Here is a 24623-nt window from a genome sequence, read left to right on the forward strand (position 1 = left end):
CTAAGAACTAAAGATTGCCTGAGAAATATAATGGAAGTAAATAAATGCAGGTCACACTTGCATAAAGAGTAAGAGCCGAGAGAAAGGAATAGAAGGAGCTATAGGAGCACAGAAGACAGGCACCTGGACAGGCATGAAGTATTCAGGAAATGCAGTCCAGAAACAACATCAACATTGAAATGTTGAGGATCCATAGAAGTAAAACAGACCAAGCACAGGAACAAATGGTTCATGGAACATGGACACAAGCAGATGTTGGAGCTGAAATGGTAACTGAGAACATTTAAACATGCCTGGAATGTAAAAAGAAAGGGGAACATTGGCAAGACGCAAGTCTGGAAAGGTAGTCGGGAACCCCATTCAGTGGGTCTTGAAAGCTTTAGGAATCTGTACTTTGCTCAAAGAAATTAAGTATTTTAAACTGAATGTTAATAATTTTCTATGCTTTCAAAAAATCCAAATTTCATTTTATAATTGGATGGGCAACAGAATGCCTGGAGGCAGGGAAACGGGGATTTGAACTTGTTTATATATTCTCCAAGCCAGGCTTTAGCAATACGAGAACTGTGAGCTCCCAGATGTTCAAGCTGGTTTTAGAAAAGGCAGAGGAACCAGAGATCAAATTGCCAACATCCACTGGATCATCGAAAAGGCAAGAGAGTTCCAGAAAAACATCTATTTCTGCTTTATTGACTATGCCAAAGCCTTTGACTATGTGGATGGCCATAAACGGTAGAATATTCTGAAAGAGATGGGAATACCAGACTACCTGACCTGCCTCTTGAGAAACCTATATGCAGATCAGGAAGCAACAGTTAGAACTGGACATGGAACAACAGACTGGTTCCAAATAGGAAAAGGAATACAACAAGGCTGTATATCGTTACCCTGCTTATTTAACTTATATGCAGAGTACATCATGAGAAATGCTGGGCTGGAAGAAGCACAGGCTGGAATCAAGATTGCCGGGGGAAGTATCAATAACCTCAGATATGCAGATGACACCACCTTTATGGCAGAAAGTGAAGAGGAACTAAAAAGCCTCTTGATGAAAGTGGAAGAGGAGAGTGAAAAAGTTGGCTTAAAGCTCAACATTCAGAAAACTAAGATCATGGCATCTGGTCCCATCACTTCATGGGAAATAGAGGGGAAACAGTGGAAACAGTGTCAAACTTTATTTTTGGGGGGCTCCAAAATCACTGCAGATGGTGATTGTAGCCATGAAATTAAAAGATGCTTACTCCTTGGAAGGAAAGTTATGACCAACCTAGATATTCAAAAGCAGAGACATTACTTTGCCAACAAAGGTCCATCTAGTGAAGGCTATAGTTTTTCCAGTAGTCATGTATGGACGTGAGAGTTGGACTGTGAAGAAGACTGAGCGCCAAAAAATTGATGCTTTTGAACTGTGGTGTTGGAGAAGACTCTTGAGAGTCCCTTGGACTGCAAGGAGATCCAACCAGTCCATTCTAAAGGAGATCAGTCCTGTGTGTTCATTAGAAGGACTGATGCTGAAGCTGAAACTCCAATACTTTGGCCACCTCATGCGAAGAGTTGACTCATTGGAAAAGACTCTGATGCTGGGAGGGATTGGGGGCAGGAGGAGAAGGGGACGACAGAAGATGAGATGGCTGGATGGCAATCACCGACTCGATGGACATAAGTTTGAGTAAACTCTGGGAGTTGGTGATGGACAAGGAGGCCTGGAGTGCTGCAATTCACAGGCTCCAAGGAGTCGGACATGACTGAGCGACTGAACTGAACTGAAGTGAACTGATATACCCATAGAATTGACCCTACCAAGCAACTCAGAAAGGCATTACTGTTGTTTGGACAATGAGAAAAATAAATACAAACTCTGAGATGGAGTCTAGCACAGTGCAGACAAGGAAGAAAGTGTCTTGGTGCCACTATCACAACTCTGGATTGTTGGAGGCTGGAGGGCTCTTCAGTTCAGTTCAGTTCAGTAGCTCATTCATGTCCAACTCCCTGCAACCCCATAGACTGCAGCATGTCAGGGTTCCCTGTCCATCACCAAGTCCTGGAGCCTGCTCAAACTCATGTCCACTGAGTCAGTGATGCCATCCAATCATCTCATTCTCTGTCGTTCCCTTCTCCTCCTGCCTTAAATCTTCCCCAGCATCAGGGTCTTTTCAAATGAGTCATTTCTTCGCATCAGGTGGCCAAATTATTGGAGTTTCAGCTTCAGCATCAATCCTTCCAATGAATATTCTGGACTGCTTTCCTTTAGGATTGTCTTTTTTGATATCCTTGCAGTCCAAAGGACTCTCAAGATTCTTTTCCAACACCACAGTTCAAAAGCATCAGTTCTTCAGCACTCAGCTTTATCGTCCAAATCTCACATCCGTACTTGACTACTGGAAAAACCATAGCCTTCACTAGATGGACCTTTGTTGGCAAAGTAATGTCTCTGCTTTTTAATATGCTGTCTAGGTTGGTCATAGCTTTTCTTCCAAGGAGTAAGCGTCTTTTAATTTCATGGCTGCAGTCACCATCTGTCGTGATTTTGGAGCTCAAGAAAATAAAGTCTGTCACTATTTCCATTGTTTCCCCATCTGTTAAAAACTGTTGTATTTCTTTATACTAAAGAGGAAACTGAGGCAGTGAGGGGGAGGGTCATGCTGACGATCACACAGTACTCCGTTGGTGGTATAGATAGGACCCAGATCCCAAGAACACTGTTTTCTTTTTAGTATGAAAGCTAAATAGCTTGTGACATTAAGGTAGGGGAAAAAACCCTCAAGGAATATAAGAATTTTAGTTATTGGTTTCCACATCCATGGAGAAAGTAAGCAGCATTCTCAGTCTAGTCCCCAGAGTGAAACAGACATACAAAACAAATAATTATATAAGCTAGTAATTTTTAACATTCTGAATTTATCTATCTTCCAACTTTGACTTTTTCCTAATGAACTAGACTCAGGGACAAAGTCCATTCTATGTTGTTGACATCTATGTTTTAAAATAGTTTTCCTCTCTAAAATTAGGAATTGGACAATCCTAGGAGAAAATATTTTTACGTTTTCAGAGAAAATTCTGTCGGGGGATATAGAAGAAGTTCCTGGGTTTTCAGCTTCCTGTCCGTCAGGCCACTCCTAGAAAGAGAGGGTGAACTTGCAAGTCTTTGAGGGCCCTTCTACTTCAGAGATTCACTGAACATGGATATCAAAAAGCCAAACTTCTTACCATTTTTAATATACCTGATTTTTCAAGCAAATAAATTATTTGCAAGAAATAAATTATATATATATATCACTGAGGAGTGGATATTAATCATTTTGGTAAATAGATTTCAGTTTACTCTCCAAACATAAAACTAAAGCAGCACTCAAATTATTTATAAATGAACCAAGAGGGATGAGGAGATAATTCCAGGGAAATGCCAGTTGTTAAAATGGTTGATAAATTGGGTTTAAATGAGGCCTGCTCTGTCTCTATACCAGAGTGAGTTTCTACATATAAGGTTTGTACCTGGATCCTGCTCTGGCAGTAGTAAAATGAGCTAGATATTTCAGGGGAAGGCATGTCCACACCAACTAAGAATATCATCTTCCCACCAGTTCAGTACTTGGCGTATAATAGACAATGTTAGTTGAGTAGACCAACACACTCGCCAAGCTGTTAGCAGTAGTGTTTGGTCCTTTTTGTGTGATATGTACTTTTCATGGGGGAACAGCAGTGCTTAAACAAGCAAACCCATCTTAATGGTAAATGTCCAGCTGTTCTTTAAAGAGAAATTTGGGGATTACAGATACCTTCCGGTGCTGTTTACAGAGGCCACTGATTTACAAAAAAAAAACAGTAACTGTTTCTCAAATAGTATTGAACTGTTGATAGATTTTATCTGTAAGATCATTTCCATTTATGCAAGAAAGACATCCTGGTGGACCTAGAATTAAGAAGAGCTAGGTAGGAATTTAGAAGATGTTAGAGTCACAGATGCTTAGAATGATGAGCTAAACATCTTCTGGCTCATCATCTTCTTTTTTTTTTAATTTTATTTTATTTAACTTTACAATATTGTATTGGTTTTGCCATATATCAAAATCATCTTCTTCTTATTCCCAAACTACTATGCTTCTAAAAATTTTTATTTCCTGTGAATTTTACAAAATGACTTAGGTCCAGCAAGTGTAAAATCTAGACACATTAGCACGCAAGCATATTGCTTTTTTGTAACGTGAGTAGTAAGAATAAATACCTCTATTAAAATATTTTTGGCATTTTCTGACCATATTTTTGAAACAGGGCTTCCAAACCTGCCTATAGATTAAGAAATCCTGAAGACGTTCACCTTTAGTGCACAAAAGTAATATTGCAATTTGTAAAGGTGGGTGCACAAGTCTGAATTATATTAATATGAAAAGATAATTATTTACATGAGACTAAAGGGTAATTGTTTCGCTCAGTTGAGACAGAATAGCACATTATAACAAGAATCATCATTACAAATTTTAAAATACTTTCTATCACATTGAATATGGCAAGCATCCAGTAAAACTGACATCCTTCAAGTCTTAATACCTAAGACTAGACCTAGAGGAACTTTGCTGACAGACTGCTTGTAACACGTAGTAATGTGGAAAGACAGAGCATTTGTATTTTTAGTTACTTTACCCTCTATCACCTGAAAATGTCCAAGTAGGCTGTTTATTTCATGTGTAGACCTATGGAATAATGGTTGTTGGCAATTATGCATACAAGTCCAAAAAATGCTAAGAGAATTATTATTGTTTAAATACACCCCTTCTAATATAGACTATTTTTTAAAGTGGCAATAAAATTCTATAGAATAAGATAAAATGGGGCTTCCTAAGTGGCTCTAGTGATAAAAAATCTACCTGCCAATGCAGGAGACGTGGGTTTAATCTGTGGGTCTGGAAGAATTGGCAACCTGCTCCAGTTTTTTTGCTTGTTAGTTGTGAGGTCTGTGGATCAAGATAGTTAGAAAGTGCCCCTTTTGAGATCTGGGAATATATTCCAACATACTGATTCCATAAATCTTATGTCTACACACACTGCCCTAGATCCAGCTGAAATCCCAGAGCATGATCAAATAGGCTTCTCATGTGGATTTAACAGAGCTCAAAGTTACTGTTGCATTACAGTATCTGCCTAGAATAGAGTGTTTCAGACTTACATCCAAGGTCTGTAACATGTGTAGGTCAAGTTCTTGTATATGGATTTCTAGGCCACTAGTTTAATACATTTGGTGAGTACAGTACGTTTTTTGAAAATGTGTGAAAATTATGTGGTATGTGGTTATTTGGGCTTTCTGGTAACTCAGACAGTAAAGAATCTGCCTGCAATATGGGAAACCTGTATTTGATCCCTGGGTTGGGAAGATCCCCTGGAGGAGGGCATGGCAACCCACTCCAGTATTCTTGCCTGGAGAATCCCCATGGACAGAGAAGCCTGGTGGGCTACAGACCATGGGGTCACAAAGAGTTGGACATGACTGGGCGATTAAGCACAGCATGGCACATGTGATTATTTTCTATAAACTTGATTTAATTCTCATAATCCTATGAGATAGTTGCTATTTATGCCCCCATTTTATAGATGTAGCAACTAAAGCATAGAAAAGCTCATGCATCTTGGTAAAGATCACATTTAGTGAAGCCAGAATTAAAATACAGGCAGTGATGTTCCAGAGTCTCTGATCTCAAACATTCACCTGACCTACCATATGGTCTCTCTTATGCCCCTTCCTTACATGAATTTCCCTTATTTTAGGAACTTTGGAACTGAAGCTTTGAGTGAGGTTGCTGAATCATGTCAGAAATGGTGTCCAGAAAGGAAAAACACATCACTTCCTTATTTGCTCCATCTCATCAGTGAAGTATTATTGAGATAAGTAATAATGAGGGATAGAGGTCTTTTGAAATTTTGCAGTAGAAGTTTTTGAGGATTCAACTTATCTGTGGCAGTTTTTAGGCTAATGGTCAAGACCAACAGCAAAAAGATATTTTGAATGGTAAGCTTTAACAAAGAGGGTTGTTGGAATTTAGGGAGGGGGGTTGGATGACTATGCCCTGGGAAGCCTGAAGAAGACATCCTGTGGGGGTAAAATATCTGTGGCCTTCATCTTCTGCGCTTACAAACCAGGTTACATCATCACGAAAGGAGCTCCATCTCTCACGACACAATTGTTAGATAAGAATGCTAACATATTAATTTGCAATGAGAACTATAGTCACCTATGCACTGGAATACTTGCATCAGCATGGACAGCACATGCTCTCACTGTAGGCAGGCCAGTGTGAGAAACCAAATTATAATCAGAGAGAAGGTTGCTTGATTAGTATGGAATTAGAGAAAGGAGAATCAGTTCGATGATTTTAAGCTTAATGGGGTGAGACAAAAACAGCCTGATATGTCCATCTCCACAGCAGGGATAGCTTTTTAAATAGCAATATAATACTCACACTGCACTGACCTAAATTCCCTCTCCTCTCGTGGAGCTGGGAGAGGCACAGCCAACTTTTCTCTTGTCATTATGATTTTTCTCTAATTATTTTCTGACCAGTTTCCTTTCTGTTGGGATGAGTTATCTTTTTTTTTTTTTAATATGTTGCATATTTTTAGTTTAAGCCAAAAAAACCCCATCCTTTCTTTCAAACTATTTCTACTAACTTTTCTAATTTGTCTTTGAATTCCTGCTCAGAGAACAGGTTGAGTTCTAAGTATTTCCATTTATTATTAGCTTAGCAGAATGAAATCTCAAAGAAGTAATATATGATAAGTATGACTTCTCATTTACCCTCTCTGATGCCTATACATTTTGCTTATGAAAAAATAAGCAAAAGTCAATAAAGGAAGACTTGATAAGGAGATGTTAAAAACTGAGGGTATATCCTAGACTTAATTCACATAATCACATTCAACTCAAGAGTCCCATATATTTTTTCTGCCTTTGTTGCGGTTGTTCAGTCACTTAGTCGTGTCAGACGCTTTGCAACCCCATGGACGGCAGCATGCCAGGCTTCCCTGTCCTTCACTATCTCCTGGAGTTTACTCAAACTCAGCTATGGGGTCGCACAGAGTCGGGCACAACTGAAGCGACTTAGCAGCAGCAAGTCCATTGAGTCGGTGATGCCATGCTACCATCTCATCCTCTGTTGCCCCTTTTCTTTCTATCCTTAGCCCGTGAACTAAAGTAATTGAGTCTCAGAAAGGTTACGTTAATGCCTTACAAGGTATTAAACATGAAACAGCTATTCATTCACATTTATTGAAGTGTTCTTATTCAAAAAAAAAAAAAAACAGCTTTAACTCTGGAAGACTATTTTTGAAAGTGTTAAAACCAGAATGTTTAACTTATTTATTGTTTAACTTGAAAATTCTCTTAACCAGAATATCCTATTTCCAAGTCTTTGGCTCAATTGGTATATTTACATTTATATCAACTCTGTAATATAAAATCTCTTGTTTCCAACCACAGTACAGTGTCCAGAGCATACTTTAGGCTTGGTAAACTCCTAGAGGAAGAAGATAGGTTCTTAGACCCATTCTTCCACTGGATTCAACACTGTTAGCATGATACTCTCCCCAAGGTGTAGCAGTTGCTGTTGAGCCACCAGGGAAGCCCATATGTATGTATATATATGTGTGCATATATGTGTATGTGTGTGTACACACACACACACACACACATATATATATATACACACACTTATATATATATATATATATATATATATATATATATATATATAAGATGTACTACAATAAACTCAAAGAAATCATAAAAATATCAAGGGGGCTTCCCTGGTAGCTCAGCTGGTAAAGAAACCGCCCAAAGTGCAGGAGACCTTGGTTCAATTCCTGGATTGGGAAGATCCTTTGGAGAAGGGAACAGCTACCCACTCCAGTATTCTGGCCTGGAGAATTCCATGGACTGCACAGTCCATGGGGTCACAAAAAGTCGGACACCACTGAGCGACTTTCACTTTCACAATAAACAAGGGGCTAGATGTTTTAAGATCTAGATTCTTGTCTTGGTTCAGTCACTAACTTGGTCTGTGACTGCAGATCACTACTTGAACACTCTAGGCCTCTTTATAAACTAGATTTTTCTAGATGATTCCTAAGATACTTTTTAGCTCTAATGTTCTATGACTAGATATGAACAACATTAAAAACAATGAGGAAACCTAACATATATTTACAAATTGGCCTCCCTTTCAGGGGAATAGTACAACAACAAAAACCAAGTGAAGTTTTTGACACGTATCACCCAATACTAAATCACCTATGGTGTATATATCAACACAGGTTGTTAATGAATTTTCAATCTGGCTGCATAAAGACAAATATTCCAATAAATGGTATAATTCTGAAACTTTTTACTTAAGGGCTCTTTCTTTCCCCATCTTTCTGCCATCTCCACCTTTCTATAGAATTCTGTTTAGTTGCTCAGTCACGTTTGACATTTTGCGACCCCATGGACAGCAGGCTTCCCTGTCCTTCACCATCTCCCGGACCTTGCTTAAACTCAAGTCCATTGAGTCAGTGATGCCATCCAACCATCTCATCCTCTGTCATTTCCTTCTCCTCCTGCCTTCAATCTTTCCCAACATCAGGGTCTTTTCTAATAAGTCAGCTCTTTGCATCAGGTGGCCAAAATATTAGAGCTTCAGTTTCAGCATCAGTCCTTCCCTTGAATATTCAGGATTGATTTCCTTTAGGATCGACTGTTTGGATCTCCTTGCAGTCCAAGGGACTCTCAAGAGTCTTCTCCAGCACCACAGTTCAAAAGCATCAATTCTTTCACGTTACCGTTCTTTATGGTCCAACTCTCACATCCATACATGACTCCTGGAAAAACCATAGCTTTGACTATATGGACCTTTGTTGGCATTACTTTGTCAGCAAACTAATTTCTCTGCTTTTTAATACACTGTCTAGGTTTGTCATAGCTTTTCTTCCAACGAGCAGGCATCTTTTAATTTCATGGCTGCAGTGATTTTGAAGCCCAAGAAAATACAGTCTCTCACTTTTTCCATTGTTTCCTGATCTATTTGCCATGAAGTCATGGCACTGGATGCTGTGATCTTCTTTTTTTGAATGCTGAGTTTTAAGCCAGCTTTTTTACTCTCCTATTAACCTTCATAATGTAGATTTTAAGAACATACATTCAGCCAGATTGAGTTCAAAGTCAGGGTTTGCTAACATATAGTTGATGACTTTAGAAAATTATTTAGCTTTTCTGTGTCTCATTTAAAATAACTGTAATGATATTACGTAGCTTGAAAGGTAGTTGCAAGGATTAAATGACATTTTACATAAACCTCTGAGAACACTTAATGTGTGTTAACTTTTTTTTGTGTGTGTGTGTGTGTGTTAACTTTTAAGAGTATAAAAGTTACAAGTGGGATATCATATCTTGAGAAAACGATAAGTTGCTATGGGAGCTTGTTGAGTACCTATATGCTCGCCAGGTGTCAATGCCTAGTAGTAAGTTTAAAGCTTCACCTGTAGTTCAGGAAGAGGTCTAGCCAGCCTTGTGGTTTATATTTATCAGGTTTATATTTACTCAATAGGCAGAAATTTCACATGTATAAATAGCTAACATTGTGTGAGGAGAGAAGAGGGTGGAAGAACAGGACTTTCCTTTGACACTTACTCTTAAGAAAGAGGTTGCAGTAAAGGACTGAATGGACCATACGACAAGTAGCCAAAGAACTAAAGAGTGATTCCATAAAAGTCAAAGTACAGAGTTTCAAGCAGAAGGTACTCAAAACAGTCAAGTTATATAGACTTGAGACCAGATAAAGACTGTCAAAAAAATCATTGCATCTGACAATTCAAAGGTTATTTCTAACCTTTGAGAGAATAGTGTTGGGGGAATGATGAAGGAAGAAACTAGATTTTAGGTGACTACGGAATATATAGGAGGTAGAAAATACAAGTCAGGGCATGAAGATTACCATTTCAATATGGTGTCAGGTAAATGGCTGCTGCTGCTGCTAAGTCGCTTCAGTTGTATCCGACTCTGTGTGACCCCATAGATGGCAGCCCACCAGGCTCCTCTGTCCCTGGGATTCTCCAGGCAAGAATATTGGAATGGATTGCCATTTCCTTCTCCAATGCATGCATGCATGCTAAGTTGCTTCAATCATGTCCAACTCTGTGCGACCCTATGTACAGCAGCCCACCATGCTCCTCTGTCCACGGGATTCTCTAGGCAAGAATACTGGAGTGGGTTGCCATTTCCTTCTCCACAGGTACATGGAGTTCATACCTGATCCAGCTGAGAACAAGAACACAAAAATACGGTCATGTGCTTTTAATATAACTTAGTATTTTGTATAATTAGTATTTTAGTATAATTTGCTTAGTACTTAAGTATAATTTTCTACATATAGTAAGTTACATATGTACACACAGCTATGTATATGTGTATGTATATGCATGTACATAGGGCTTCCTCAGTGGCTCTGTGGTGAAGAATCTGCCTGTAATGCAGGAGAAACAGGAGACACAGGTTCAGTCCCTGGGTCAGGAAGATACCTGGAGGAGGGCATGGCAACACACTCCAGTATTCCTGCCTTGGGAATTCCATGGACAGAGGAGCCTGGTGGGCTATAGTCCATGGGGTTGCAAAGGATCAGACATAACTGAAGGGACTGAGCACACACGCATGCATGTATACACACACACACACACACACAAAACAATGTTTCTATACTATTTAGCATTCAGTCTTGCTTATTTTTTAAGCTAAAATTTCTAATGATACTTAGCCTTTGAGGATAGCAGTTTTTTTTCCTTTTTTTAAATTATTTTTTTTTATTTTTTAACTTTACAATATTGTATTGGTTTTGCCATATATCAACATGAATCTGCCACAGATATACACGTGTTCCCCATCCTGAACCCCCCTCCCTCCACCCTCCCTGTACCATCCCTCTGGGTCGTCCCAGTGCACCAGCCCCAAGCATCCAGTATCGTGCATCAAACCTGGACTGGCGACTCATTTCATAAATGATATTATACATGTTTCAATGCCATTCTCCCAAATCATCCCACCCTCTCCCTCTCCTACAGAGTCCAAAAGACTGTCCTATACATCAGTGTCTCTTTTGCTGTCTCGTATACAGGGTTATTGTTACCATCTTTCTAAAGTCCATATATATGCGTTAGTATCTAATGAGGTGGATAAAAATGGAGCCTATTATACAGAGTGAAGTAAGCCAGAAAGAAAAACACCAATACAGTATACTAACGCATATATATGGAATTTAGAAAGATGGTAGCAATAACCCTGTATACAAAGATAGCAGTTTTATGTATCCATTTCCTAGCTTTATTTAAGTCAGAGGATGCTGACAAATTAGTATTTAGAAAATTCATTCTATTTAAGATGGAAGAAAGTGAGGGAAATGATAGTAGAAAGAAAGGAAGCAAAGTGCCAAGGACTAAGGTTGTAAGTAAAAAAAAATAGAGAAAAGAAAGCTAACAAGGAATAAAGCAAAACATTACTTCTGCAAATCAGAAAAAAGCTAAAAGCAGCTGCAGAAATTGTTGCTGATGAATTCAGTTCTTATCCTGGATATCTTTTCTGACTATCAAGGCAAGACATTTTGAGGAAGATTTCTGGGGTCATAGCTGAAATTTTCACATCAGGATTAGTTTAGATCTCCAGATCTCTGACTCATGACCTCCTAAACAGAATATAAATTTGCTCTCAGAAGAAGGAAGGCAAGTTAATCTAGCAGAACGCTCTAAGTAGGTCCCCAAAAGAAACATTTTTATCCATTCTACTGAAATTGGAGACAAGGCTAAATTTAGCTGTGATAGACCTCTAAATTGTCTACTAAATGCCACTGTGAATGCTTTTAAACAAAATAACCTTGTGCTGCATAGGAGAAGCCAATGAACACGGAATGAATGCTGTCATTGTAAACAACCAATTCCATTTCTGTCACCATTTTAGATTATTTCAGCAAGGAAGAACCATAATGTTTATTGGACATTTGTTATTAAAAACATTTTCTATGAAAAAAGTTACTCTTTCTCAAAGTAGATTTTGAAAAATATGTGTGCTGTTAATGTCTGGCATGGTCTTGTCACAGGTAAATATGGTTGGTGAATAAAATTCAGGGGTAAAGGCAGCCTCCAGCTCCCAGAATTATGAGAAGATGCTAATGCGCAAATGGAAAGTTTCCCATTTTGTGTTTATTCAAAAGAGCAAACACACACACACACACACACACACGGAAAAGAATACAGAAACTCCAAGAGCAAGACTATAAAGGAAACCAAGTTTAACATAGGTACTCTCTTACTTTCTGTTTTCATACATTCTCCTTCGTCTATCAAAATTAGGTGCTTATTATGAGTTTTGATTTTTAAAGAGTCTGTTCTCAACCATGAGTCAATAAAGCTGTATTTTAACTAAGAAGCTGTTTAGAATTAGTTCTTCTATCACAGCTGAATTTTAAACAGTCAACCAACAAATACTATATATATCTTATGTATGTAGTACTGTGAGGTTACAGAAGGCCTAGATATTGCTCGAAGCATATTATCTTTGTTAGGCTAATAGAAGATGACACAGAGAACAATAAAGATGACACTTGATTAAGTCCTGTTGATGGAGCTACTACTGTCTTATATTAATAGCATTATCCATTCCAAACAATGTAGTCGTATAAGAGAGAGTATAGTCTTCCAGTGAAAATTATAGAATCTAGGGCCAGTTTACTGGTTCTGCCATGTATTAGCTGTATGACCATGGGCAAATCCCTGAAAATACACTTGCTTCAGTTTCATGTATTTATAGTGGAGGCAAATCTGATATCTTCCTCGTAGAATTGATTTTGTCATTTCCTTCCTCTCTATGAGAGGTGTTTGGTCGGGTATTAACACTGCCAAGCAGGTTTCTCCAGCATCATTTTCAGGTTTAGTAGGTAGATAGTAGGTGTGAATACAAAGGATTCATCACATCCAATTTAACATTTCTGGGCTTCTGATCGTACTATAGGTGCCTCGTTATTCAATGACACTAATGAATTCTCTTCTTCATTGGAGCATAGATGGCTGTAGAAGAAAGGCTAGAAACCACTTGAAAAGCCTGGTGTCAGAGTCCCAGAGATGGTAGGAGAAGTCCTGACAGTAAACTACAAAGCAAGGGAAGCCATTAGCTCAGTGACGCCCATGGACACAGTCTTGCTCAGCGGAAAGGGACATGGCTCAGTGGGTATGAGTGATTCAGACAGCAGGAGTCACTTGGGGGTGAGGAAGCCAATGCAAAGCTTTTATTCTAAAGGGAGGTCAACATTCCAGCTGCTAACAGGAGAGCAGCAGGATAGTTGCCTGACACTGAGCTTGCCCTGAACGTACCTAGGGTTTTCCCACTCTTTCTATGTCTTTCTCTCTAACTCTCTCCATGTGCTGACATTTTACTTGTTCTTAAAGCTGTATAAGTGAGGAATATAGATGGGATTCTGTTACTTCCCACAAAAAGGAAAACAAAATCAACAAAAACTTACAAAGAAAAATAGACTTACATAATTAGAATACACAGAAAAGTCCAGCACATAGGATTTGCTTCAAGCATGGCTGGGCTCAGTGCTTGGAGGTTGTCGTTAATGATAGTAATGTGACAATAGAGCCTAGATGCAGAAACACAGCTAAGCAATGGAAAGTACTAGTCTTACAGAAAAGGGAGATGGCTAACGTGTTGGATCAAAGCCAGAACTGACCTCTTTGGCCTAACTGCTGTAGATTTTGTCTAGTCTTCACCCAGCACTGTGGCCAGGAACATGGTCTCTGTTGACTGGCCTAGATTTTCCCAGGTCCTCACAGATCACCAGATGGGGCCAGCACCACCAGACTACAAGGGCTGACACCGGGGAGAGGAAGTCCCCAAGTGAAAATACAGTCATGAAATTCTGTTGCAGCAGGAAAGGAATAAGTGGTTGATTTATGGAAGGAAAAAAAAAAAAAAAGCCACCGCCGCTACTAAAAATAACTTACAAATCCCACTGATGAAGCCTTGTTTATATTTTATTTCCTTCAGGAAATTTTCATCAGCTGGAAGTGAACCCTTCCCCTCCAAGTTCTGTTAAGCAATTCTGTTTATTTGCCTTGTCATATTCACTTGTGTGTGTGCCTTCTCTCCTTTTATAATTTCTGATTAAAGGCACTGTTTTTTTTTTGCACCTGAATTGAACATAGAGTCTAACACAACATGTTGCATATGGAAACTGTCATTAAGAAATATTGGCTACTGTATTTATTCATAGATTTCTTTTTTATTTGAAAATAGATGTATAATTTTTAGGAAAATGAAATAGCTGTAAGTGATTAAGGACCCATGAAAATCAGTCATGGATAGGTTTTGGGGATTTCTCATATTATTATCTGCAGAGTTTATTTATTGTTTGTATCTTCATCAGTCTTTAATCATCCACAATTATTTCACTTTTCTAAAAAAAATTATATTAACCAATATTAGTTGAACACCTTGATGCGTAGAAAGTGAGTAACATGATGTTACTCTATAGTCTCAGTTTCTCATATAAGCCTAGGATTGTAATTTTTGTTGCATAGATTATGACTGAAATATACAGAGGTTAAAACAAATAGCTGAGCTGTAGAGCTTGAGATGGAGACTGGATTTGAATTCAGATCTGACTGAAACAGTGAGTGCTTTCACCATAGCACAAATATCGTATGCTTTATGTTTTAACATTTATGTGTCCTGAATTTCATCACATGGGAGTTAGCTGTTGCTTTTCTGTGGTCTTTACTAGAAGGTGAGAGCATATTTGTTTTCTTCATTTTCAAGCCCCTAATACCAAGTAATATTTTTCCTTCCTCCATTCTTTCCTCTTCTCCTTCCTTCCTTCTTTTTTTTTTTTTTTTTGTTATAATCTTTGAAGTAGTTGTGGAACATTCTGCATTTAGAAAGATATAATGGCATTGGGGTCCCCTGCTTGGCTTCTTGGGATAAAGAAGTTTAGGCTTAATCCTTGCTTCCACCAGTAAAAATTCTATCCTCTTGAAGAAGCTTGTAAACTTTGTCTCCTTTTCCTTAAAATGGCTAATAGTAATAGTGCTTATTTTATAGGGTTCCTGTGAGACTTAAATGGAATACTTTATGAACACCATTAACTGTGAGCCTGGCACATAGTAAACACACAATAAAATCTCTGCACTATTGGCTACTGTTTTTTTTTTAATGAAGTACATTTGATATTTCAGACTTTATGACCTTTGAATTATTTTAAAATTTTGAATATCTATTTCCAAAACCAGAAAGTAGAACTTTTAAAAATAACCAAGAGATAGCAGTCAAATAAAGGTTAATGCAAATCATGCATGCATGTATACCATTAAATATGTAAAACCATAATAACCATTCTGTGGCATCAGATCATCCAGGGAATTCAGAATCTCATAGAGCTGTCCCAGTGTTATTATCTCATGAATTGAAAAACTCATAGTGTCAACTTCTAATGAGGTCAAGTTAATCTCAATAAGCACAAAAATAGGTCCAAAATCTGACTGCAAAGTGAAAATCAGCCAATGGAACTGTTGAAAATATTTTGTTTTCAGTTAGTTCTTTTCTTTTCCTCCCCTGAAAAATCTGAGAAAGATTAGAGACATAATGTCCAAACAGGTCATTATTATTTGTAATCATAACACTCCCTTAACTCTGGGATAGACTCCTTTTTTTCAGTTGGGTCAGATTGTTGCCTTGAAGGGTAGAGGAAAGACTAGTGAACCTCGAGTCCTGAGTCAGAAATGACTGATGGGTAGCACAAAAGGGAGGAAGATAGGGGATGACTCAATCCATATTTAACATCTGCAGAGTTAATGATAGTTACTTCTTTCTTCACCTGCTCTAACATCTCCCTCTCACCAATGTTCTGTGGTTGCTAAGCAACCTCTCCTAGAAGTAGTGGCGCAAGCAGGATCTGTCAAGTTCATTATTTTTGCCTTACACAGGCAGTGGCTATGATGAAAGGAAAGGTACTATACTTTATCTCTGCTTGTACTTCATCTCTGTTTCTCTCAGCCCCATTCATTTCTCACTTCTTGCTTTTAGGTACTCCTGGAGATCTAGAAAGAATTGGAGATAGTATTTTGTCTGAGAAGGAAGTAAGTGAAGGGGGAAAAAAGTTGAAAACATAATGTTTACCTCAATTTCCATCTCCAGTTACTCTGTAAGCAGGTTACAAAATCAAACAATCTTGAAGTTCAGCAAAAGAAGACAGGAATAAAATTAATGGTAGCACTGTCCAAGGGATGATATACTTCAAGGGGAGAAGAAATCCTAGTTTCTCCGATCCACTCATTATATGTTTCGCTATGTGTTAACTATGAATCTAAGACAAAGTTAGAGTCAGGCAGTGGTGACAGAATATTTAAGACGAAATTGGCTATTACATGCAGGGCCTCTATTTTTGCATATAACTTCAAAATACTGTGTTGAGATTGGAATTTCTTGTGTTTGATTTGTTCCACTGAAATTAACTTTTTAAAAAATTATTTTAGAGACTAAATTGGTCTGTATTTCTTTCTTCCAGGGAAATTTGATGAATCTCTTTGACATAAAGTTATATTCTCTTCCATGGAATAATTATAACAAAATAAGATACTGGCTAATAGCATTCATTTTGGAAGTGTACAAACATGAAGTCATAACTTAATTTCAGTTTAATAGTTACATAATCCTGGATCCTGGATGGATCACTTAAGTCTTGCTATCCCTTGGTTTGATAATCTATAAAATGGGGATTCTAAATGTACTATCTTCAAGAGTAGTTGTGGAGATTAAATGAAGTAATTCATGTAAAGCTTAGAAGAGTGAATGCACAAAGTAAGTGTCAAATAGGTAGGATGTCAATATTATTTTTTAAATTTTAGTTATTTCCAATATCCTGCATTATTTGAGTGTATTACTATGCATTACTTCTGCGACAGTGCTAAGTACAATGTTAAATAATATCAAAAGCAAGTATCTTCATTCAGAGTTAATATTTATAAAAAGATAATATTAAAAAAGAAGAGCCTTTTCTTTAGTTCCATTGAATGTTAGCTTTTTGGTGAGAGAATTTAGTTCTGCTGAAAATCCATACATATGTTATTGATCAAGAATGGTGACCCAGTGTTCTTTCCTTCCACCCGACTCCAGTCCTTCAGAAGAGATAGGCAGTACATCAATGAATGTCCTCACACTTAAACAATAGTTCAACAGAAATCATTTGACATACAATGTGACCGACAAAATAAAATCTGGGAAGATTTGTCTGAAATGAGATGAAGAATTCTCTGTCTTCAGGAATTTATTGTATTTTCAATATAACTAGATCAGTTGCAAAATCCAGGGAGTTTTAATTTAATACCTAAACCTTCTTGAAAAAATTAAGCATTTCATTTCTATTCTCATGGTTTCATACTAGCATTTTGCCTAAACTTGTATTTATTTTCTCTGCAGCCACATGTTGCTAGTAAGAGTGCTTAATAAAGGTGCACAGTAATTTGGTGATCATTTTGAGAATAGAAGAATTAAGAGCTCAGATAAATGTTAAACAGTAAAGAATGTTTATATATGCCTAAGTGTTAGTTGCTGAGTCATGTCTGACTCTGCAACCCCATGGACTGTAGCCCTACTGGCTCCTCTGTCTGTAAAATTCTCCAGACAAGAATACTGGTAACTGAAAGTCACTCAATTGTGTCCGACTCTTTGTGACCCCATGGACTGTATAGTACATGAACTTCTCCAGGCCAGAATACTGGAGTGGGTTGCATTTCTTTCTCCAGGGCATCTTCTCAACCCAGGGATCGAATCCAGGTCTCCCACACTGCAGGCAGATTCTTTACCATCTGAGCCACCAGAGAAACTCATATATGCATACTGCATATATTAAATGAGGCATATATAATTATTTGTGAGAAGATACCTAAATTAGAAAATGATGGGAATTTGGGTAATTCAATAGATACCTCATCAATGATCCTAATCATGTTCTTTTTTTTCTTCCTGTTTCCTCGCTTAATAAGAACAATATCACACTCTCTGGCTTTCAAGAAAACTTATTGATAAATAAGAACATGTCTTTGGGAGAAAGAGCATCAGGAGGAGGATTTCTGAGGATATTTCCATTGAGTCAGCTGGACTTGAGGATAAGGACTGTCTCTCTGGTTTCCCCACTGGAATAGCAATATTTTCTAATGGTGTAGGCCATATAAATGACTCATATCTGGATTTAGAGCTGTATCCTAACATGCACTTACTTAACCTTTCTACATCTTGGTTTCCATTGTAAATGAGAAGTTATAATAGAGGTGGTGTGATGACTATGTGCTTAACACGGTGGCTGGAACGTATGTTTCATTATTAGCATCTTCATCAACATTAACTTTTCCTCATTTAAGTCCATACGTTCAAGCTTTTGTGAATGCTGCATAAATGAGGAAATATTCTAAAGGTATTCCTAAGCCCATGATGTCTCTGTGTATAGGTAGGCCTATAATTCTAGTTACAGAAGTGGCCCAAAACTTCTACAAGGAGATTGGCTGAGCAGTGGGCTTACAAACATGCCTACTGACCAAGAATCTTGACAATTTTGCCTCCAAATCTTATGGACACTACTGACTCTGATTGCAATTTTCAAGTTCAAAAATAAACATGGAAATACGTTTTGAACAAAGAGTCAGAAGTGGGGTTTAGGCCTAGACTTGATCCTTTTGTGAGCATCAATTTCCTTACTTGCAAAATTAGGCTTTAACTGAGAGTTTATTTGGTATCAGACATAATATAGGCATAGTATATTAAATAAACTGTAATTCTCTTGTAACCCTAACACATATCTTCAGGTTATAGGTTCTTACCCTTCCTTTCTCTCTCAATTTGAACCAGTTCTAAGAAATCAGTGAATGTCATACCAAAGTGTTGAGAGTTATCATCCAGTTTCTATAAAAAGAATAGTCATCTATTCATGAAATATGTTGGTGCTGCTAAGATCATAGTTATAGAAATTGTCTGCTGCTGCTGCGTCGCTTCAGTCATGTCCGACTCTGTGTGACCCCATAAACGACAGCCCACCAGACTTCCCGTCCCTGGAATTCTCCAAGCAAGAACACTGGAGTGGGTTGCCATTTCCTTCTCCTATGCATGAAAGTGAAAAGTGAAAGTGAAGTCGCTCAGTCGTGTCCGACTCTAGCAACCTCATGGACTGCAGCCTACCAGGCTCCTCCGTTTATGGGATTTTCTAGGCAAAAGTACTAGAGTGGGGTGCCATTGCAGTTATGCCATTAAAGACTTTTTAAAAAGCAAACAGAATCTTATGTAAGGATGAATAATATAAACACCTAGCCTCTCATCAGAACCTTCTTTAAGCTACAAGGCATATGTTATATTCAAGACACTGATTTCCTATTTATTTGTAAGAATGTGATCCTAGCAATTGAAATTTCTGCTCTACAAATGGTTTTCAACTACTGACTGATCTATATTCCCTTTCTGGGAAGTTACATCTTTCAGGGCCAATTCCCAATTCATTGGCAATGCCACTTTTACAGAATTTAATAAAGTTTAAGGAACTCTCCCCAAATGTATGTTTTTAGTTTAAACCAATGCAACTTTACACCTTGAACATAATTATTCACCAGATAAATTTTATTTCATTCAGCTATCATTTATTTTGTGCTTCCTGTGAGTCTGAATGAATGCCTTTCATAAAACAAAATTCTAAGCAAAATCATCAGCATCAGTCTTTCCTATGAATGGCATACATTGTGTGAGTTAGAAGTATCATAGATGTTATCATGAGTTGTCCTTAGAGGGGTGGTGTTTGAATAGCTGGGAAGCAAACTTCCTTCCTGTCCCAAGTATGGATTTGTCTAGCTGGTACCTAGCCATTAACAGATGCAGAACCATAAACTTATATTTTGTATAGAGTCAGTTCTATCTAATGCAGAGTCTTTCTCTCTGTCACTATCTCTAGTTCTTGCTCCATATGTGAAAACCGTCCTTTTCTCCCTCCAATATTATGTGCTGAACACGTCAGTCTGTGTAGCGTTTATGCGTTTCTACCATAATTATGCAGGTTTAACCTTTACACATGAATAAGTTACTGTGTAGGTGGCAGGATGAACAGTTAAAGAGCACTGCTGTTGCAGAACAAGGACATGGGAAATAGAACAGCACAATGACTTTAAAAGTTTATGCTCTCTTAAATAGCTTTCTGTTGTGGTTACATTAGAGCAGAGTCACAAAAAGCATTACCAGAGTGTTTATTTATTCACCACTGAATTTCTTCCAGCCTTAAAGAGATCACAAATTTCTTAATCTTGTCCAGGAAGATTCATGTAGTTGAAAAATTCCCCCTTTTCTGAATCAGTTGTTTGCATCAAGACTTGCATTCATCTTTATGACCACTTTTGCTTTAATCCTTCCTAATTAGAGAAATGACGAAGCTACTCTGTGGTGTTTATAGTTTCTCTAAATAGAGGTTTTAAAAAATTCTTGGATCATGATCTCTTACAGAATATCTGGAATCTGTAGGAAATATAAACAAGTATAATTTCAATAATGTGAATAACAAGTTAGCAATTTTTTTTATCATTCTAAGGTATTTTACTCTGTGTGTGTGGGAGTGCATGTGTATTAGTATGTGTATCCAGTGAGGTAGAGTTGGAAGCCTTAAAAGGACATTAGTTATCAAGTAACTAATACATCATGTTCCTTTGTGTGTCTTTTCCATTAAATGGCTTCAGATGCAGAATAGATGCTTCCAAGAGATGGCAGAAAGCTTGTTCTAAAACACAATATTTGGGTTTCCTTTCTTCATGACTGTGCTATTATAAGCACTTACACAGGGTCCACAGACCTGACAATATGCAAGGTATCTGAAAAAAATTTAGGAAATCAATATATCCTTTTTATCACTAAAATCTTACTGAAGGCAATCGTGTTCCATGGAAGGCAGTAGGGAAGGTCAAAGTGATGGAAAGAATTAAAGCAAAGGCTGGGGAGGAAGGAAGCAATAGTATGTGAATAAGAACAAGCTGTATGTTGTCATCCTGCTTATTTAACTTATATGCAGAGTACATCATGAGAAACGCTGGGCTGGATGAAGCACAAGCTGGAATCAAGGTTGCTGGGAGAAATATCAATAATGTCGTATATATAGGTGACACCACTCTTATGGCAGAAAGCAAAGAAGAACTAAAAAACTTCTTGATGAAAGTGAAGAGCAGAGTGAAAAAGTCAGATTAAAGCTCAACATTCAGGAAAACTAAGATCATGGCATCTGGTCCCATCAATTTATGGCATATAGATGGGGAAACAGTGACAGATTTTATTTTTGGGGGGATCCAAAATCACTGCAGATGGTAACTGCAGCCATGAAATTAAAAGATGCTTACTCCTTAGAAACGAAGTTATGATCAACCTAGATAGCATGTTAAAAAGCAGAGACATTACTTTGTCAACAAAGGTCCATCTAGTCAAGGCTATGGTTTTCCCAGTGGTCATATATGGATGTGAGAGTTGCACTACAAAGAAATCTGAGCACCGGAGAATGGATGCTTTTGAACTGTGGTGTTGGAGAAGACTCTTGAGAGTCCCTTGGACTGCCAGGAGATCCAACCAGTCCATCCTAAAAGAAATCAGTCCTGAATACTCATTGGAAGGACTGATGTTGCAGCTGAAACTCCAATACTTTGGCCATCTAATGTGAAGAACTGACTCATTTGAAAAGACCCTGATGCTAGGAAAGATTGAAGGTAGGAGGAGAAGGGGATGACAGAGGATGAGACTGTTGGATGGCATCACCAACTCAATGGACATGAGGTTGAGTAAACTCTGGGAGCTGGTGATGGATAAGGAGGCCTGGCATGCTGCAGTCCATGGGGTAGCAAAAAGTTGGACATGACTGAGTGACTGAACTGAACTGAAGAACAGACAAATCAACAAATCAAGTTAACTGAACTGTTTTTAACTGAGCTGTGCTTTATCAGAGGTGTTAATGAATTGAACTATTGACTCAACCCCAGTTCAGTTCAATTCAGTCGCTCAGTCATGTCTGACTCTTTGCAACTGCATGCACTGCAGCACGCCAGGCTTCCCTGTCCATCACCAACTCCTTGAGCTTACTCAAACTCATGTCCATTCAGTTGGTGATGCCATCCAACAATCTCACCCTCTACTGTCCCCTTCTCCCACATTCAATCTTTCCCAGTATCAGGGTCTTTTCCAAGGAGTCAGTTCTTCACATTAGGTGGACAAAGTATTGGAGCTTCAGCTTCAGCATCAGTCCTTCCAATGAATATTCAGGACTGATTTCCTTTAGGATGGACTGGTTGGATCTCCTGGCAGTCCAAGGGACTCTCAAGAGTCTTCTCCAACACCACAGTTCAAAAGCATCAATTCTTCAATTCTCAGCTTTCTTTATAGTCCAACTCTCACATCCAAACATGACTACTGGAAAAACCATAGCTTTGACTAGATTACATTATTGACAAAGTAATGTCTCTGTTTTTCAATATTCTGTCTAGGTTGGTCATAACTTTTCCTCCAAGGAGAAAGCATCTTTTAATTTCATGGCTGCAGTCACCATCTGCAGTGATTTTGGAGCCCAGAAAAATAGTCTGTCATTGTTTCCATTGTGTCCCTATCTATTTGTTATCAAGTGATGGATCCAGATGCCATGATCTCAACTTAGATGCTATGAACACTTACTGATGAAATCAGTCACAATTATTTCTAATTATAACTGGTGGATACTAATTGCTCTGACCTGCACAGAAGTTTGGACAAGCAAAATTTAGGTATTACCTCTCTCAGTGAGCAGGCAAACAAACTCAGCATTTATTCTTCATCATGGAAAAGGAGTACGTCAAGACTGTATATTGTCACCCTGCTTATTTAACTTATATGCAGAGTACATCATGAGAAATGCTGGGCTGGAGGAAGCACAAGCTGGAATCAAGATTGCTGGGAGAAATATCAATAACCTCAGGTATGCGGATGACACCACCCTTATGGCAGAAAGTGAGGAGGAAATGAGGAGCCCCTTGATGAAAGTGAAAGAGAAGAGTGAAAAAGTTGGCTTAAAACTCAACATTCAGAAAACTAAGATCATGGCATCTGTTCCCATCACTTCATGGCAAATAGATGGGGAAACAGTGGAAACAGTGTCAGACTTTATTTTTCTGGGCTCCAAAATCACTGCAGATGGTGATTGCAGCCATGAAATTAAAAGATGCTTACTCCTTGGAAGGAAAGTTATGACCAACCTAGACAGCATATTAAAAAGCAGAGACATTACTTTGTCAACAAATGTCCATCTAGTCAAGGCTATGGTTTTCCCAGTGGTCATGTATGGATGTGAGAGTTGACTACAAAGACAGCTGAGCACCAAAGAATTGATGCTTTTAAACTGTGATGTTGGAGAAGACTCTTGAGAGTCCCTTGGACTGCAAGGAGCTCCAACCAGTCCATTCTGAAGGAGATCAGTCCTGGGTGTTCATTGGAAGGACTGATGGTGCAGCTGAAAGTCCAATATTTTGGCCACCTGATGTGAAGAGCTGACTCTTTGAAAATACCCTGGTGCTGGGAAAGATTGAGGGCAGGAGGAGAAGGGGATGACAGAGGATGAGATGGTTGGATGGCATCACCGACTGAATGGACATGGGATTGGGTGGACTCTGGGAGTTGGTGATGGACAGGGAGGCCTGGCATGCTGTGGTTCATGGCATCACAAAGAGTCAGACATGACTGAGCAACTGAACTGAACTGATAAATATAAATTAAGTATCAGTCATTAATTTTCATGTTGATGGATAAAATCTAAGATAATTTGAGTTTACCAATTTCAGAATTTTACATGGTGGACTAATACTTAGTCATACTAAATCATAAGGCTCTTCTATGTATTTTCACCAAATAAGGGTCTATGAAATGTTAATAACTGTTACTTTCTAAGACTGGGTGCTATGGTAGGTATGTGTGAGAAAGTAAAGAAGAGGTAAGCTGATTTTTTATTTTGATATATGTTTTAATTAGCAGTTTAGGTGTTTTATAATGTTTGCTCTTTCTAGTCGGGGAGTAGTTAGTCATTTCTGGTTCACATTTAGAATGCCCACGCATATTGATAGCAAGTGGAGTTTGTGTTTCAGTGGGAATTTATCACATGAAGCTGCTTCTCACAGCTCCTGGAATCTCAGGGGTTAATTGGAGTGTTATTTTTTTGATGTAGTCACAACAGATCCGTTTCCTGTTCATGTAATCAGAACAAAGGTTTTGCAAGGTTTTGCAGCACACTTATTAAATTCTTCCAGCACCGAAGCCATTATTTAAGAAACAAGGCAAGCCCATTTGTAGATAATGCCTCTGGAGGCTTGGATAGGAGGAGAAAAATAAGTTGTCTTCAGTCTAGAGGTGGCAGATTTTAGGAAAGAGGTATACAGCTGTTTTTTTGTCAGACTAAGAATTTTAATTTAAAAATATCTTTCAGATCAAGAAAGAAGCACCTGCTATCCTAATCAATTAATACCAGGGAATTTAGACTGACAAAATGAGGAATTCTGGGTCTATAGTACAACTTTAATGTGCTCTAGGTAGCTGCTCTAACACT

This window comes from Bos taurus, chromosome 26, assembly GCF_002263795.3.
Source record: "Bos taurus isolate L1 Dominette 01449 registration number 42190680 breed Hereford chromosome 26, ARS-UCD2.0, whole genome shotgun sequence".
NCBI classification, from domain to species: domain Eukaryota; kingdom Metazoa; phylum Chordata; class Mammalia; order Artiodactyla; family Bovidae; genus Bos; species Bos taurus.